The sequence below is a fragment of the Clupea harengus genome, chromosome 4, assembly GCF_900700415.2.
Source record: "Clupea harengus chromosome 4, Ch_v2.0.2, whole genome shotgun sequence".
Taxonomy (NCBI): Eukaryota; Metazoa; Chordata; class Actinopteri; order Clupeiformes; family Clupeidae; genus Clupea; species Clupea harengus.
This window is the reverse complement of record NC_045155.1, coordinates 18,446,543-18,463,599: the sequence shown is the minus strand read 5'-3', so window position 1 is coordinate 18,463,599 and position 17,057 is coordinate 18,446,543. Positions and strand designations below refer to the sequence as shown.

The window sequence follows — 17,057 nt, the reverse complement described above, 5'->3', positions numbered from 1 at the left end:
CTGTCACACTAGTCCTCAACATATAACCTCAGACTCAATGGTTAATAATATTTCTTTCTACACAGGAAAAGATGTTAAATTCAATGTGCTATTGGCTCAGGAGTTACCACTGCGGCCAAACCTCTCACTGACACATGCAAGGACTCATACCCAACCTAGGCAATGAAGGCTCAACAGTGGTAGAAACATGCAAATGATTTTGAAACCTAACTATGTCTCCATATGTAGGGACCCTGGGTCATGCTAGTTTTACAACCAGATACAATATGTTTTAATGATCCAACTTCCATACACAACTTGCAGCTTTCGTCTTCACCCATCCACCGACTGAGGTGACTCCAACAATGAATTGAATGCGGTCAGCATCCTTAGCCCACAATTCTTTCCAGCTAATCTTCCTCTTTTCTATGCGAGTTCGCCCTGGTTTTATAGCAATAATAACTGCACTACTTAACCCTCCTATTATGTTCAAATTTTACCCACATCTATTATGCTTGGGGTCAATTTGACCCCAGCAATTTAAACCTCCAAAAAATGATTATAATATTTTTTACCCAAGTTTATGTGTCAGGTACTTTAGGTTTGTTTGTTGACTACCTAAATAGCCCTTAAAAATAAAACAATACCCCCACCCACCCCCCTTATACATCCAGAATACATGTTACGCTACTATGGAGAAATATGCAGATCACCATCAAATCTCACTGATTGACTTAAAATTGGAAAGAGATATCCTTCTGGTGTTTTATGGCTTCATATTATTTCTAAGTACATATTGTTGTTATCTATAACATATGGAATAGAAAACTATTTCTGTAATCAAGAATAGTAACAATGTGATAAAAAATGTTTATATTTCTTATATATTTTATACAATTAAAACAGCCTGGGGTCAAATTGACCCCAAACAACACCTATGCATAAAGCATGTGTACAGGACATTGAAAACATATCATCATGTTAATTTTGTGTTTACCCAGTTCTCCCCATTAGATTAGGAAAAGTCATTAAATATGAAGCAAAAAAAACTATGCAAATCATTTATTTAGAGACGTTAAACATTGAAAAGGGTCAAATTGACCCCAAACATAATAGGAGGGTTAAAGAAATATATTTATATCTATAGTTACTGTTAAACAACAGTGTCAACAATAATAACAAGGATCATGCCCAATATATAACCCTGTTGTGACCTTGACATCATTTCCTGACAGCATTATAACCATACTGCAGTGTGTCAGAAGAAGGTTATTTATTCCTTTGATTGCACAAAGGTAGCCTTAGCCACATTTAATTTTGTGTCAGTTAGGATTTAATTTACAGTGTCCCAAAGATAGTTTTACACAGCAGACTTCCAGCGAAACAGCCCACAAGTTTCCCAGCAGGCCTCGGGAAATCAGCTTCTGTGTCATCGTGGCTCTCTGAGTAGAAAGTTCCCAACAAGGGGTCTTGCTTGCGGCATGGTGTCAAGACACATGTGTAAAGGAGGTATTCCATGACACACCCATTTTTTGCACTCAGACGTTGGTTTTGTGTCGGTCAGAGTTTCTGTGAGGAAACATTTGGCATCCCTCTTATGTGTACTACGTAGTTAGTTATTATTATTGATTGTCACCAACATTTATTCCACGTATTAATTGACAACCTCCCTCCCTTTGGTAACCACTTCATTGAAACATTGATGTTTATATGGACTTTTGGTATTCATGACAAACATCATCACGACAAGCATCACAAACTGACTGTGGCCAGTCAATGAATAATAATCATAATACCACCACCAACACCAACAATAATAATAATATCATCCTCTTTACCACCACCACCATCACTATCATCATCATCATCATCATGCTGTGAGTCAGAGGTCTTCTTGTTAATAATTGAATGATCCATGAGATCCTCCAAATGGAGGGAAAACACATGTGAAAAATGGAGGGAAACTCTGTTTACTCAACAGCCTGATGATTCCATGGGACGTAACTAAAGAAAAAACCAGGCTGGACCACAGGAGAGGCTGGAGTTGGGGTCTGTGGTGGCTGATTGTAATTATCGGTGCAGTTATTCCCTCAAACATGAGTGGCAGCTGGGACAATATGTTTGAGTAGCCATTTGCGCTACTGGGACTGATAATGGCTACCATCTGGAATATGGTGCTTTTATGAACCCTCGTCAGGCTGCTCACCTCTCCAAGGCTCCGAGCCACCTCGTCTTATCAATGTCAGTAACAGCTGTTTGTCATGCAAACACGGCAGGACAGTCTGAAATCCCTCTGCACTACTCTCCCATGGGAAGATATCTGGATGATGGAATACTGCGGTGGGAATAACTGAGATTGACTTTGCTCCAGAGTTATGATTTCCCACAGTGGTGGAGGACAGGTGATGTTGTTTTGTACCTTTGAGGTGTACATTTGAGATCATACTGACACATATACAGGAATGCAGATAAACAGAGTATATATTCAAAACTCTCATCTCTCCATATGATCACCAAGTTGCAAACATTCCCACAAAAGTACACATTGTTATGTAGATTACAGTGTGTAACAGGGAAAGTTTTTTTTTTACTACTATGTGTGTGGCATGTTGCAGAATGGAAACAGATGTTTAAAGGAAAGTGGGGCAGGCCAAGGGGAAGTCATAAAAAGTTGTTCTGTGAAAAATATTCTGTGAATTTCCTTTGTCTGTCCTGTACACGTCATGTTTTTCGTTCGACATGCACATAGTGTAGTGTCATGCCTGACTGAGAGCATACACGTGGATTGTTAGTCCCTCACACCTTATCGCAATGTCTGATTTCTGTGCCTTCTGAATAGAAACAACACTTCAAATAAATCTATGTAAAGTGGTTGAAACTGTAAACACACTAATGATTAGTGTATTACAGCACTTTCATAAGTAGCACAAGTACCCTGAACTGTACGACTGAACTTTAACTCTAACTCTAACCCTTCTCCTAGTTGTATGTGTTCACCGAGTACCAATGTGCTGTTCATCTTTGTCACTGAATATCTTCCACCAGGTTAGGTCATATAAATGTATGTCGATCAAATGTTCATTTTCTCAGGCTATCCTTTTCACCCTATCTGATGAGTACCTAGTTCAGGAGGCTGAAAAATAAACGGCAGATGACAGATCTCGAATATCCCTAGTCAACGGGTAGTGCCTAGTAGTGACATAACTATTTTAATCTCTGAAAGACAATTCACCACAGACAGGTGCAGACATTACCCTTTGTTCAAATACGCATACTTGCCCTCAGAGACATAAAAGAAAGCTGTAAACAGGGGCAAACACACTATTTGACCCCCCACAAGATTTACATCTAGAATTACACCTTTCTGGTTAAAGGTAGCAGATGAAATATTATTTTAAGCAGTTGTTATTGTTGGTGCATTAGTCTTCAAAGGGACTGTAATGCAATGCTTGGCAGAGACTTTCTGAAATAGACCTGACAAACTAGTTTGGGAAACCCCCACAGTATTGAGCATTGAGGTTGACAGAATTCCTGGCAGTTGGATTGAATGCACCTGCCCCAGGTAATAAAAGAAGAGATTTAAAGAACTGGTAAATGTTCACATAGATGTTCGGGAAAGGCTCTGAACAAACTGTCATAATTTTCATCAGCAATGCATCTCCTCACAGTGCCTAGCGGGAATCATGATCCATTTACTGACCCTAAAATACATGTTTGTGATAAATAGAAGTATATAACAATAACGCATAAATTCACACAAGCTGCTTTATAGTAGACATATGGAAGAAGAACAAATCACATACTCTCTCGCTCACATGCACACACACACACACACACACACACACACACACACACACACGCACACACGCACACAAATGTGTGGCTTACAGTTCACACATCAAGTACTTTCAGCCCTACATCTGAAGCCAAACATGTTCACTTGTACTGATGGCTTACGTGTAACCCAAAATATCCCTTGGCTTGTGTGGGTGTAAGGCTAAAATAACAATGCTAAGCATACCTTACATACGTAAGAACACAAAAAGATCCCCTTTGTCATTTACTTTCATTTTCCACTGATGATCTTAATCAGGTTCAGGTGAATGGTCAACAGACAAAGCTTGCTAGTGCTGCTTCCTTGTCTTAAATAAACAAGTGGTGGACGTATAGTGAGATAAGTGTTATTTATATATTAATGTAGCATTTTATTTGATGAGCATGCAGATGCTCTAATTTTCTTGCCTTTAAGTCTAACTATTTTGATTTACCGGCACAGATATGTGAGGTGATGTCTTACTGTCTGAAGGAGCAACACCATATCTACACCTTTTTAAAAAACGAATTCTGTTTTGGTTGCTCTTCTGTTATGAACTGTATTTTCTGACTGTTGGCAATATCTACATGGGAAAGGCTTCAGAGGCTTGGTAAAGGGGAAACAAATAAACAATGAATCATTGGTCTGTCTGCTCAGCAAGCACGAGAAAACTTGCACTCTTCCATGGGACAAACATATAACTCAGAAGGATTTTATGGTTTGTGTATGTGGATTATATGTATTACTTTATACTGTGTGATTCAGGAACAGTAAAAGAGACAGTCATGTCTCTCTCCTGCTACATAGTGAAAATTGTATCTTTTTAGAACATGCTTTTTAAACAGGGTCTTTACCTCTGACATGTATTATGCCATCCCTTTGTTCTGTGTTTATTATGAAGATTTGAATTGTGAGGTAAATGTCATGATAGGTTGCGGTATGGCCATGATATGACCACATATGTATTTGCCTAATCTGTGGTTATTGCTAGCTGATAATGCATAGTGCCACACATTTCCAAGAATTACTGCAGCCACTGTCATGTCCAGGTGTGAGGGTTTACGGTTTGAAGAGAAAGCCTAACTGAAGGCAGTCATAAGCAAATCAGGCAAACATAAGGAATGGATAGGGGGCTTTCCCATCCCAACCACAACACAATGCCTCGTACAGTCTGTATGAATGTGTGGATCAACATAGAAACCAAAGCCATTCTGAGGGCTTATATTTGCACTTACCGCATTTTGTAATGATGATGAAATTCTAACCGCAAACCCATACTACTGCTGTTAATCATCTGGAAGCTCACCCAAACTCTTACAGTTAGGCCATTTTGCCGTAAGTGAAAGGACTGTTCATTTGGTCATACACTGGGAGTGGTTTGCTGAGGACAAATGTTGAGTGATTGTCTCTTTACAATAAACCTGTAACTAGTGCAATGACAGCAAGTTTTGTCTTATAGGAAAGACGTGAAAATTGAAAATGTCTGTTCTTCATTTAAATACATTCATGAATTATGTATCTGTCATTAGTATTAACTGTATATTTACAACTATACTAGGTGCTCCAGACAGGTGATTACAGCTACACAGGAACTATACTGTAGTTACTAATGACTGCTCAGCCTGTAATATGATGCCTGATATTTTGGAGTATTTTTCTATTCTGTGAAGCGGACAGAGGATTTTGATCCCACAGAATATACTATAATTCACCGAAAGGCTTGAGGATCCACCAGGTAAGGAGGAAATGCCTGGATGAAGTACAGGGGCCATACATTGAACATGTTAAGAAGTAGCTCAAGTCAGTCAGTTAAAGTCCAGTAGCGGGTTGAGCACCAAAGACCTGCTGGCTGCTACAGCTGAAGGAGGACATGGCACACTGGCACAGAATGGTGGACATCATGAAGCTGATGAACAGCAGGGACAAATTAAGCTGACTACACTGCAAAAAGTGAAATCTTAGTAAGATGAAATATCTTCAATCAAGGCAATATATGCTTGTTTTTGTCTGACAAGATATTTCTTCTTACCAGGCATTTTTTATGTTAGAGCATTTCACTTGCTTCAAGTGTTTCAGTCCTTAATTATCTTAATAAGGTTTTATTACTTGTTACTGAGATTTTATTACTGGTTCTGAGCACGTTAATGCTTGAAACTAGAATTGCCATAAGTATAAGGCATTATAAGTACAAAACTGCTTTGTCAAAGTCAGAATTTCTTATTTCAAGCATCTTGTCCTTCTGATCTATAAAACATTTTTTTACAGCACAGCACAGCAATTATGTATTCCTGTAGACAAAATACTATACAGTGCAAAGACAGTATTAAACAAAGTCAAACTTTTGCTTTAAGAACAGACTTTATCATCAGCAGGTTAAAGTGAATGAGGAAAACGTGCTTATATTCAGCAAATGCTAGCACCATCATCTTGAAATGAGGCTATATGCTAGGTCATTTATCTTGAAATCAGTACAACTACACTAAAAACAAGTACATTTGCCTATATACCCAAAAGATTTAAGAATTATTTTCTCAATAAGTAGGAATATGTGCTTAAATTCAGCAAATGCTAGCACTATCATCTTGAAATGAGTCTAAATACCAGGCTATTTATCTTGAAATCTGTAAAGCAACATTAATAACAAGTATATTTGCCTAAATACAAAAAAAATGTAAGAATTATTTACTCAAAATGTAGAAAAATGTAATTATATTCAGCAAATGCTAGCACCATCATCTTGAAATGAGGCTATATGCTAGGCAATTTATCTTGAAATCAGTACATCTACACTAAAAACTAGTACATTTGCCTATATACCCAAAAGATTTAAGAATTATTTTCTCAATAAGTAGGAATATGTGCTTAAATTCAGCAAATGCTAGCACTATCATCTTGAAATGAGTCTACATGCCAGGAAATTTATCTTGAAATCTGTAAAGCAACATTAATAACAAGTATATTTGCCTAAATACAAAGAAATGTAAGAATTATTTTCTCAAAATGTAGAAAAATGTAGTTATATTCAGCAAATGCTAGGCCCATCATCTTGAAATGAAGCTATATGCTAGGCAATTTAGCTTGAAATCAGTACAGCTACACTAAAACAAGTACATTTGCCTATATACCCAAAAGATTTAAGAATTATTTTCTCAATATGTAGAAAAAGGTGCTTATATTCAGCAAATGCTAGCACCATCATCTTCAAATGAGTCTACATGATAGGCAATTTATCTTGAAATCAGTACAACTACACTAAAAACAAGCACATATGCCGAATACAAAAAACTTTCAGAATTATTTTCCCAATATATAGAAAAAATTGCTTATATTCAGCAAATGTTAGCACCATCATTTTAGAATGAGTCTACATGCTAGGCAATTTATCTTGAGATCAGTACAACTACACTAAAAACAAGCACATATGCCCGAATACAAAAGAATGTCACAATTATTTTCTCAATATATAGAAAAATGTGCTTATATTCAGCAAATGATAGCCCCATCATCTTGGAATGAGGCTATATGCTAGGCAATTTATCTTGAAATCAGTACAACTACACTAAAACAAGTACATTTGCCTATGTACCCAAAAGATTTGAGAATTATTTTCTCAATATGTAGGAAAATGTGCTTAAATTCAGCAAATGCTAGCACCATCATCTTGAAATAAGGCTATATGCTAGGCAATTTATCTTGAAATCAGTAAAGCTATACTAAAAACAAGTTCATTTACCTAAATACAAAACAAATTAAGAATTATTTTCTCAATATTTAGAAAAAGGTGCTTATATTCAGCAAATGCTAGCACCATCATCTTCAAATGAGTCTACATGATAGGCAATTTATCTTGAAATCAGTACAACTATCCTAAAAACAAGCACATATGCCCGAATACAAAAAACTTTCAGAATTATTTTCTCAATATATAGAAAAAATTGCTTATATTCAGCAAATGTTAGCACCATCATTTTAGAATGAGTCTACATGCTAGGCAATTTATCTTGAAATCAGTACATCTACACTAAAAACTAGTACATTTGCCTAAATACAAAAAAAATGTAAGAATTATTTACTCAAAATGTAGAAAAATGTAATTATATTCAGCAAATGCTAGCACCATCATCTTGAAATGAGGCTATATGCTAGGCAATTTATCTTGAAATCAGTACATCTACACTAAAAACTAGTACATTTGCCTATATACCCAAAAGATTTAAGAATTATTTTCTCAATAAGTAGGAATATGTGCTTAAATTCAGCAAATGCTAGCACTATCATCTTGAAATGAGTCTACATGCCAGGAAATTTATCTTGAAATCTGTAAAGCAACATTAATAACAAGTATATTTGCCTAAATACAAAGAAATGTAAGAATTATTTTCTCAAAATGTAGAAAAATGTAGTTATATTCAGCAAATGCTAGGCCCATCATCTTGAAATGAAGCTATATGCTAGGCAATTTAGCTTGAAATCAGTACAGCTACACTAAAACAAGTACATTTGCCTATATACCCAAAAGATTTAAGAATTATTTTCTCAATATGTAGAAAAAGGTGCTTATATTCAGCAAATGCTAGCACCATCATCTTCAAATGAGTCTACATGATAGGCAATTTATCTTGAAATCAGTACAACTACACTAAAAACAAGCACATATGCCGAATACAAAAAACTTTCAGAATTATTTTCCCAATATATAGAAAAAATTGCTTATATTCAGCAAATGTTAGCACCATCATTTTAGAATGAGTCTACATGCTAGGCAATTTATCTTGAGATCAGTACAACTACACTAAAAACAAGCACATATGCCCGAATACAAAAGAATGTCACAATTATTTTCTCAATATATAGAAAAATGTGCTTATATTCAGCAAATGATAGCCCCATCATCTTGGAATGAGGCTATATGCTAGGCAATTTATCTTGAAATCAGTACAACTACACTAAAACAAGTACATTTGCCTATGTACCCAAAAGATTTGAGAATTATTTTCTCAATATGTAGGAAAATGTGCTTAAATTCAGCAAATGCTAGCACCATCATCTTGAAATAAGGCTATATGCTAGGCAATTTATCTTGAAATCAGTAAAGCTATACTAAAAACAAGTTCATTTACCTAAATACAAAACAAATTAAGAATTATTTTCTCAATATTTAGAAAAAGGTGCTTATATTCAGCAAATGCTAGCACCATCATCTTCAAATGAGTCTACATGATAGGCAATTTATCTTGAAATCAGTACAACTATCCTAAAAACAAGCACATATGCCCGAATACAAAAAACTTTCAGAATTATTTTCTCAATATATAGAAAAAATTGCTTATATTCAGCAAATGTTAGCACCATCATTTTAGAATGAGTCTACATGCTAGGTAATTTATCTTGAGATCAGTACAACTACACTAAAAACAAGCACATATGCCCGAATACAAAAGAATGTCAGAATTATTTTCTCAATATATAGAAAAATGTGCTTATATTCAGCAAATGATAGCCCCATCATCTTGGAATGAGGCTATATGCTAGGCAATTTATCTTGAAATCAGTACAACTACACTAAAACAAGTACATTTGCCCATGTACCAAAAAGATTTGAGAATTATTTTCTCAATATGAAGGAAAATGTGCTTAAATTCAGCAAATGCTAGCACCATCATCTTGAAATAAGGCTATATGCTAGGCAATTTATCTTGAAATCAGTACAACTACACTAAAACAAGTACATTTGCCTATTTACCCAAAAGATTTGAGAATTATTTTCTCAATATGTAGGAAAATGTACTTAAATTCAGCAAATGCTAGCACTATCATCTTGAAATGAGTCTAAATGCCAGGCTATTTATCTTGAAATGAGTAAAGCTACTCTAAAAACAAGTACATTTGCCTCAATAAAAAAAACCCGTAAGAATTATTTTCCCGAAATGTAGAAAAATTTGCTTATATTCAGCAAATTGATAGTTCCATCATCTTGAAATGAGGCTATATGCTAGGTAATTTATCTTGCAATCAGTAAAGCTACTCTAAAAACAAGTACATTTGCCTAAATACAAAAAAATGTCAGAATTATTTTCTCGAAATGTAGATAATGTGTTAGGCAATTCATCTTGAAATCAGTAAAGCTACACTAATAACAAGAACATTTGCCTAGATACCGTAAGAATTATTTTCTCAATATCTAGGACAATTTGCTTAAATATAGCGATTTTTTTTGCTCAGAACCAGTAACAAGTTATAGTACCTTATTAAGATACACCATCTTAGTAAGATGAAATATCTTAAATCAAGGCAATATATACTTGTTTTTTGTTTGACAAGATATTTCTTCCTACACTGCAAAAAATCAGCCTTTAAAAACAAGAAAAGAAAGTAAAAAAATGGGGCATATATCACTTAAAATAAGCAAAATTATCTGCCAACAGAACAGGAAGATTTGACTTACCAAGAGTTTGTAAAACAAGTAAAAATATCTAGCCTCAAAGAACCCAAATATATCTTAAAACTAGTGTGGCCAGACTAAAAACAAGTACATTTGTCAAAATATTTAAGAATAATGTTCTCAATATTTTGGAAAATGTGCTTTTATTCAGCAAATGCTAGCACCATCATCTTGAAATAAGGCTATATGTTAGGCAATTTATCTTGAAATCAGTAAAGCTACCCTAAAAACAAGTACATTTGCCTAGATACGGTAAGAATTATTTTCTCAATATCTAGGACAATTTGCTTAAATTTAGTTCTGTTTTTTTATTTTTTATTATTATTTTTCAAGCTTTATTTTTTCGGCTTTTTTGCCTTTACTCAGATAGGACAGTAGGTAGAGACAGGAAGCGAGCTGGAGGGAGGGATTGAGAAATGACCGCAAGTCAGACTCGAACCTGAACTCCTACTTGTGTTCCCATCTTGCCCATTCATGGTGCAGGGTTGCTGCCGCTTGCGCCACAGCTCCATCCCTAAAACAGTCATCTGTTGAGGATATTGCCATTTGTTTTGGAGAGTTTTGAAGTCAAATGCTCTTACCCGGTAGGAAGAAATATCTTGTCAAACAAATCTTAATAAGGTACTATAACTTGTTACTGAGATTTTATTACTGGTTCTGAGCAAAAAAAATCGCTATATTTAAGCAAATTGTCCTAGATATTGAGAAAATTATTCTTACGGTATCTAGGCAAATGTTCTTGAAAAGCTTTACTGATTTCAAGATAAATTGCCTAAGGTACTATAACCTGTTACTGAGATTTTATTATTGGTTCTGAGCAAGTTAGTGCTTGGAACTAGTTTCATCACCACTGGCAAGTACAAAACTGCTTTGTCAAAGTCAGAATCAAGACAAATGTACTTGAATTTGAGCTTAGATGCCCATTGTTTAAAGAAACAATGTTAAGACTCGAACCACATACACATATGTCTGACCATTGGATCCAATGATTTGATCTCTGATGGCAAATTAATCACATAATGCTGTTTAGGTGTAACACTGCGGTCTCTATTATCTCAATGATCAATTGCACATATGCATTGACTTCAAAACTTTCCAAAACAAATGGCAATATCCTCAACATGACTGTTTTAGGGATGGAGCTGTGGCACAAGCTGCAGCAACCCTGCACCATGAATGGGTAAGATGGGGATACAGGTAAGAGTTCAGGTTCGAGTCCGACTTGCGGTCATTTCTCAATCCCTCCCTCCAGCTCGCTTCCTGTCTCGCTCTACTGTCCTATCTGAGTAAAGGCAAAAAAGCCGAAAAATAAAGCTTGAAAAATAATAATTAGAAATAAAAAAAAAATCGCTGAATTTAAGCAAATTGTCCTAGATATTGAGAAAATAATTCTTACAGTATCTAGGCAAATGTACTTGTTTTTATTGTAGCTTTACTGATTTCAAAATAAATTGCCTAACATAAAGCCTTATTTCAAGATGATGGTGCTAGCATTTGCTGAATATAAGCACATTTTCCAACATATAGAGAAAATAATTCTTATATATTTTGGGCATCTAGGAAATTGTACTTGTTTTAAGTGTAGCTGTACTAATTTCAAGATAAATTGCCTAACATATAGCCTCATTTCAAGATGATGGTGCTATCATTTGCTGAATATAAGCACATTTTACTACATTTCGAGAAAAGAATTCTTAATTTTTTTTGTATTTAGGCAAATGCACTTGTTTTTAGAGTAGCTTTACTGATTTCAAGATAAATTGCCTAGCATATAGCCTCATTTCAAGATGATGGTGCTAGCATCTGCTGAATATAAGCAAATTTGTTTACATTTTGAGAAAATAATTCTTAAATATTTTGGGTATATAGGCAAATGTACTTGTTTTAATGGAGCTGTACTGATTTCAAGATAAATTGCCTAGCATGTAGACTCATTTCAAGATGATGGTGCTAGCATCTGCTGAATATAAGCACCTTTTTCTACATATTGAGAAAATAGTTCTTAAATATTTTGGGTATATAGACAAATGTACTGGTTTTAGTGTAGCTTTACTGATTTCAAGATAAATTGCCTAGCATGTAGACTCATTTCAAGATGATGGTGCTAGCATCTGCTGAATATAAGCACCGTTTTCTACATATTGAGAAAATAATTCTTAACTCTTTTGGGTATAGAGGCAAATTTACTTGTTTTAGTGTAGCTGTACTGATTTCAAGATAAATTGCCTAGCATGTAGACTCATTTCAAGATGATGGTGCTAGCATTTGCTTAATATAAGCACATTTTCCTACATATTGAGAAAATAATTCTTAAATATTTTGGTATATAGGCAAATGTACTTGTTTTTGGTGTAGCTGTACTGATTTCAAGATACATTGCCTAGCATGTAGCCTCATTTCAAGATGATGGTGCTAGCATTTAGTGAATATAAGCACATTTTCCTACATATTGAGAAAATAATTCTTAAATATTTTGGTATATAGGCAAATGTACTTGTTTTTGGTGTAGCTGTACTGATTTCAAGATACATTGCCTAGCATGTAGCCTCATTTCAAGATGATGGTGCTAGCATTTAGTGAATATAAGCACGTTTTCCTACATATTGAGAAAATTATTCTTAAATATTTTGACAAATGTACTTGTTTTTAGTCTGGCCACACTAGTTTTAAGATATATTTGGGTTCTTTGAGGCTAGATATTTTTACTTTTTTTACAAAGTCTTGGTAAGTCAAATCTTCCTGTTCTGTTGGCAGATAATTTAGCTTATTTTAAGTGATATATACCCAATTTTTTTAACTTTTTTTTCTTGTTTTTGAAGGCTGTTTTTTTGCAGTGTATGAAGGAAACATACAGGGGATAGAAACCAAAGGTTAGCTAGCCAGGGGCTTCTGAAGTCAAGGAATGGAATTGCATCAATGATGACTTAAAAGGAGTTTTTGAAAGGATTGAAGGGTACAGCGGAGAGTAAATTGAATGGCATTGGTGAGGTCATCTATAATTATGGCATGGAAAGATATTGAGTTTGTCAGAAAGCTAGGAAGGAAAAGCAGGGCTGATTTGAGAGAGAGGCGACAGCAATGGAAAAGAGCAGATGGTGAAGAGGGAGACGGTATTAGTGTACTGCAGGCAGATGTGAAGAGTAGACTGGCGTTGTGCAAGGGCTGCATCAGTTCCTGTCCCTAATGGAGTCCCTTCATGTGTCTACAAAGGAGCGCCTGTTGTTTTGAAGTATCTATGGAAGCTTATGGTGATTGTCTGGGAAAATGGAACAATTCCGAGGACGTGGCAGGCAGGCAGGTGGTATTTTCATTCCGAAGGAGAAGAATGCCATGACCATAGGTCTCTTCTGACCTATCAATCTGGTGGATCGAAAGATCTTCCTTAGTGTGGTAGCAAGGAGTTTGGTCTCCCATTTGAAGGCAAATAGCTTGATAGATATATCTGTGCAGGAAACAGGAATCCCAGGAGTTTTGGGATGTTTGGAACATATTTACATGATTTGGCATAAAATGCAGGTAGCAAGGACAGAAGGCCTCTGTGTGGTAAATTTGAACCTCACTAGTGCCTTTGGATTGGTGCCATACAGTCTGTTCTGGAAGGCATTCAGTTACTATTAGGTCCCGAGAAGATTTCAGGGTTAGTCAAAGCATATTTTGAGGGTTTTCAGTTTTGCTTCAACACAAGATACTACATCACATCCTGGCAAAATTTGGAGATTGGTATCATGGCTGGATGCACCATTTAACCATTGGCTTTCACCATGGCAATGGAAGTAATTATAAGGGCATCTAAATGGGTTGTTGGTGGCTGTAGGACGGCACCCAGTTACATGTACCTTCTATCCGAGCTTGACGGCATTACGACGCTAACAACAACTGCTCCATGTACCCATTGGCTTTTAGCCAAGTTGAATGACAATCTGAAATGGGTGTTTATGGCTGAGGCGCTCACAGAATACTTGGGGACATGTGAAGCAAGATGTTTGGGTGACCAGGTATCCCATTTTATTCCCTTACCTTAATCAGGGTTCGTATCCCATTTTATTCCCTCATCTTAATCAAGTTCAAGTTTCAAGTTCAAGTTTATTATCATTTACTCATAAACAGCATTTATCAGTAATGAAATTATTTGTGCTCAATGTCAGTTCAACTTAGAGAATAAATAAATGGAGAATGGAGTATCCAGCATAAATAAATAAATAAATACTGGAGAAATACAGGAAAAAGAGAAAAAAATTGTAGTGCAAAAAGATATTTCAAGGACAGTTCAGCATCCTGATGGCATGTGGGTAAAAACTATCCCTGTATCTGCTGGTACGGGACCTTATACTCTTGTATCGCCTTCCAGAAGGCAGGAGGGAGAAAAGACTGTGGCAGGGATGACTAGGTTAGAAATGATCCGCTTGGCCTTCCTCCTGGAGCGCTGGCTGTAAAGGTCCTGAATGGATGGCAATGCAGTCCTTGTAATACGCTGTGCAGATTTGACCACTCTTTGTAGTGTCTTCCTGTCCTGGGCAGTGCTGTTGCCAAACCACGTTGTAATTCCACCAGTCAGTATGCTCTCAATGGTGCAGCGGTAAAAATTGGTCAGTACAGTGCAGTCCATGCCAAATTTCCGCAGTCGCCGCAGAAAAAAGAGCCTCTGTTTCGCTGTCCTTGTAACCACACCAATATGGTGTGTCCAGCTCAGATCCTCGCTGATATTGATACCAAGAAATCTGAAACTTTTGACTCTCTCCACAGCTGTGCCCCCGATGTGAATGGGTGCATGTTCTCCCTGCAGCCGCCTGTAGTCCACTATCAACTCCTTGGTTTTTGCTACATTAAGCAGCAGGCTGTTATCCTGACACCAGGATGTCATTGTTGCCACCTCTGCTCTGTAGGCAGACTCATCACCATTCTTGATGCAGCCGATAATGGTGGTGTCATCAGCAAACTTAATCAGGGTTCGTATCCCATTTTATTCCCTTACCTTAATCAGGGTTCGTATCCCATTTCCTAGGGGGCTCTCCCACCCCCAACCCCTTTCCTCACCTAACCTGGTTTTGTATCCAATTTCTTACCCTAACCTGGGTTCCTCCTGAGGGGTTTACCCCACCAACACTCCCACCCCTTACCCTGGATAGCCTGTGTATGCCATAGTATGATGAGATTGATGCTTAGATAATTAAACAGTGCATCGTTCAGACACTGAGATATGCATGGGAAATCTTTTCAAGGTCTATCCTGAGGTGTATCTCTTGTTGTCCCTGTGTGAGGGACCGAGGCGACCAACCCCACGTTTTGGGATGAAAAAGCGCGGTTTTTATGGTTGCTTCTTATAAAAAATATATCCTTATTTATTTTACAGGAGGGATTCTCTTCTTCAACCCCAAACAAGTGCACAAAACAAACAGAAATCAAAAACACAAACAGTACTCCAGCTACTCACAAAAACTAGGCACACAGTATTCACTGTGTTCACTTGACCTCAGGGCCGGTCATTCCTACAGGCGACATAGGCGGTTGCCTAGGGCGCCCAGCAAGAAAAAATAAATAAATAATTATAAAAAAAAAATTTTTTCGCTGGGCAGATTTTTTTGCGCCCCCTTCTATATCTCCAACCAATATTTTGACATTAAAAAAAGAAATCTAACATAAGGGTAAAATGAGCCAAAAATCGAAAGAGGAAGGGGTACGTACCTCCTTGGTGTTGTCAGAACATGCTAGCACATTGAGGCGTATGGTTAGAGTGTGTGTGTCCAAGCAACTTCGACGAAAGAAATAATGAAGAGGCAAAAGCCATCCGGGGCGCAATTTAAGAAGAAAAGAAAGGAAGAAGAAGAGAAACGTGCCAACGAGAAAGGTAAATCCTTAAATCCTGTTCTTAGCCAAGAATGAATCCCAGATAAGAAAACTTTCATGAATGCCAGAATTGCCCCGGGCACTTTAGTGGAGTGAAGAAGAAAAGATGTACCTTATCATTGAAAGCCTTCCTACTCCCTGTCACATAGTTCTTTAAGGATTTTACAGAGGCGGGTATATCAAAAATGATATGTCCATTTATTATACATTATACAAAAAAGACATGATTCAAATAATATATAATAATTGAGGGCCAGCCAGTCATAAATTACACCAGGGGCGCACAGATAAAGCCAATAGCTGCTAGTGAAACAACACTACAAATATCTTACTCGTTGCATAGCACACCCATTAAGGAAGACAAACACGGCAACTTGTCAACAAGTGAGGAATACTGGTGAAAATCCAAGTGTTGTACTGTCAACTTTAGCGAATGGATTGTATGTAATATTGCTAGTTAGCTCATGCTAGCTAGCAAGTGACGTGTGACGTTCCTTGTTATTGCCATTCAGTCGAAACATCAGGCTATCTTTAGCAAAACATAGTGCAAGTTCAGCTGTACCGCAATTTGCGTAATTTGCGTTGTGTCATGAAATTGAAATTGGAATAATTATAACAACGTTAGTTTTGGTGTAGCGAGCTAGCCAGTTTAATTAGACATGATTCAAATAATCAAGAGCTATGCATCTTGGAATGAAAAAAGTATGTCAGGCTGTCCAAATACACCAACATGCTTAATAACTACATAATAGCTACATTTAACAAATAATGATAATACATACTTTTGTTATATCATTATATCATAGGCATGTAACCACTCTTGCTCAGTATTACAGTAATTGGTTAGGACAATGATTCAGGGTCCGCACAGGTGTAACAGTGAAGATTTGGTTTATTCCACTTGCATCCTTTTTGTGCTATTTAATCACACTGAGAATGTGCATAAATCATGTTGTTAGGGAAACAGTGACCCCTAGG

At 36.5% G+C, this 17,057-nt stretch overlaps 1 long non-coding RNA gene across 1 annotated transcript; it reads left to right on the top strand.

Annotated features, from left to right (window-relative positions):
- Positions 1-10,127: 10,127 nt before the first annotated feature.
- On the top strand, positions 10,128-10,842 carry LOC122132849. Its single transcript, XR_006152347.1, has 2 exons — positions 10,128-10,165; positions 10,759-10,842. It is a non-coding gene; the product is annotated as an uncharacterized LOC122132849 (long non-coding RNA).
- The last annotated feature ends 6,215 nt before the right edge of the window (positions 10,843-17,057 follow it).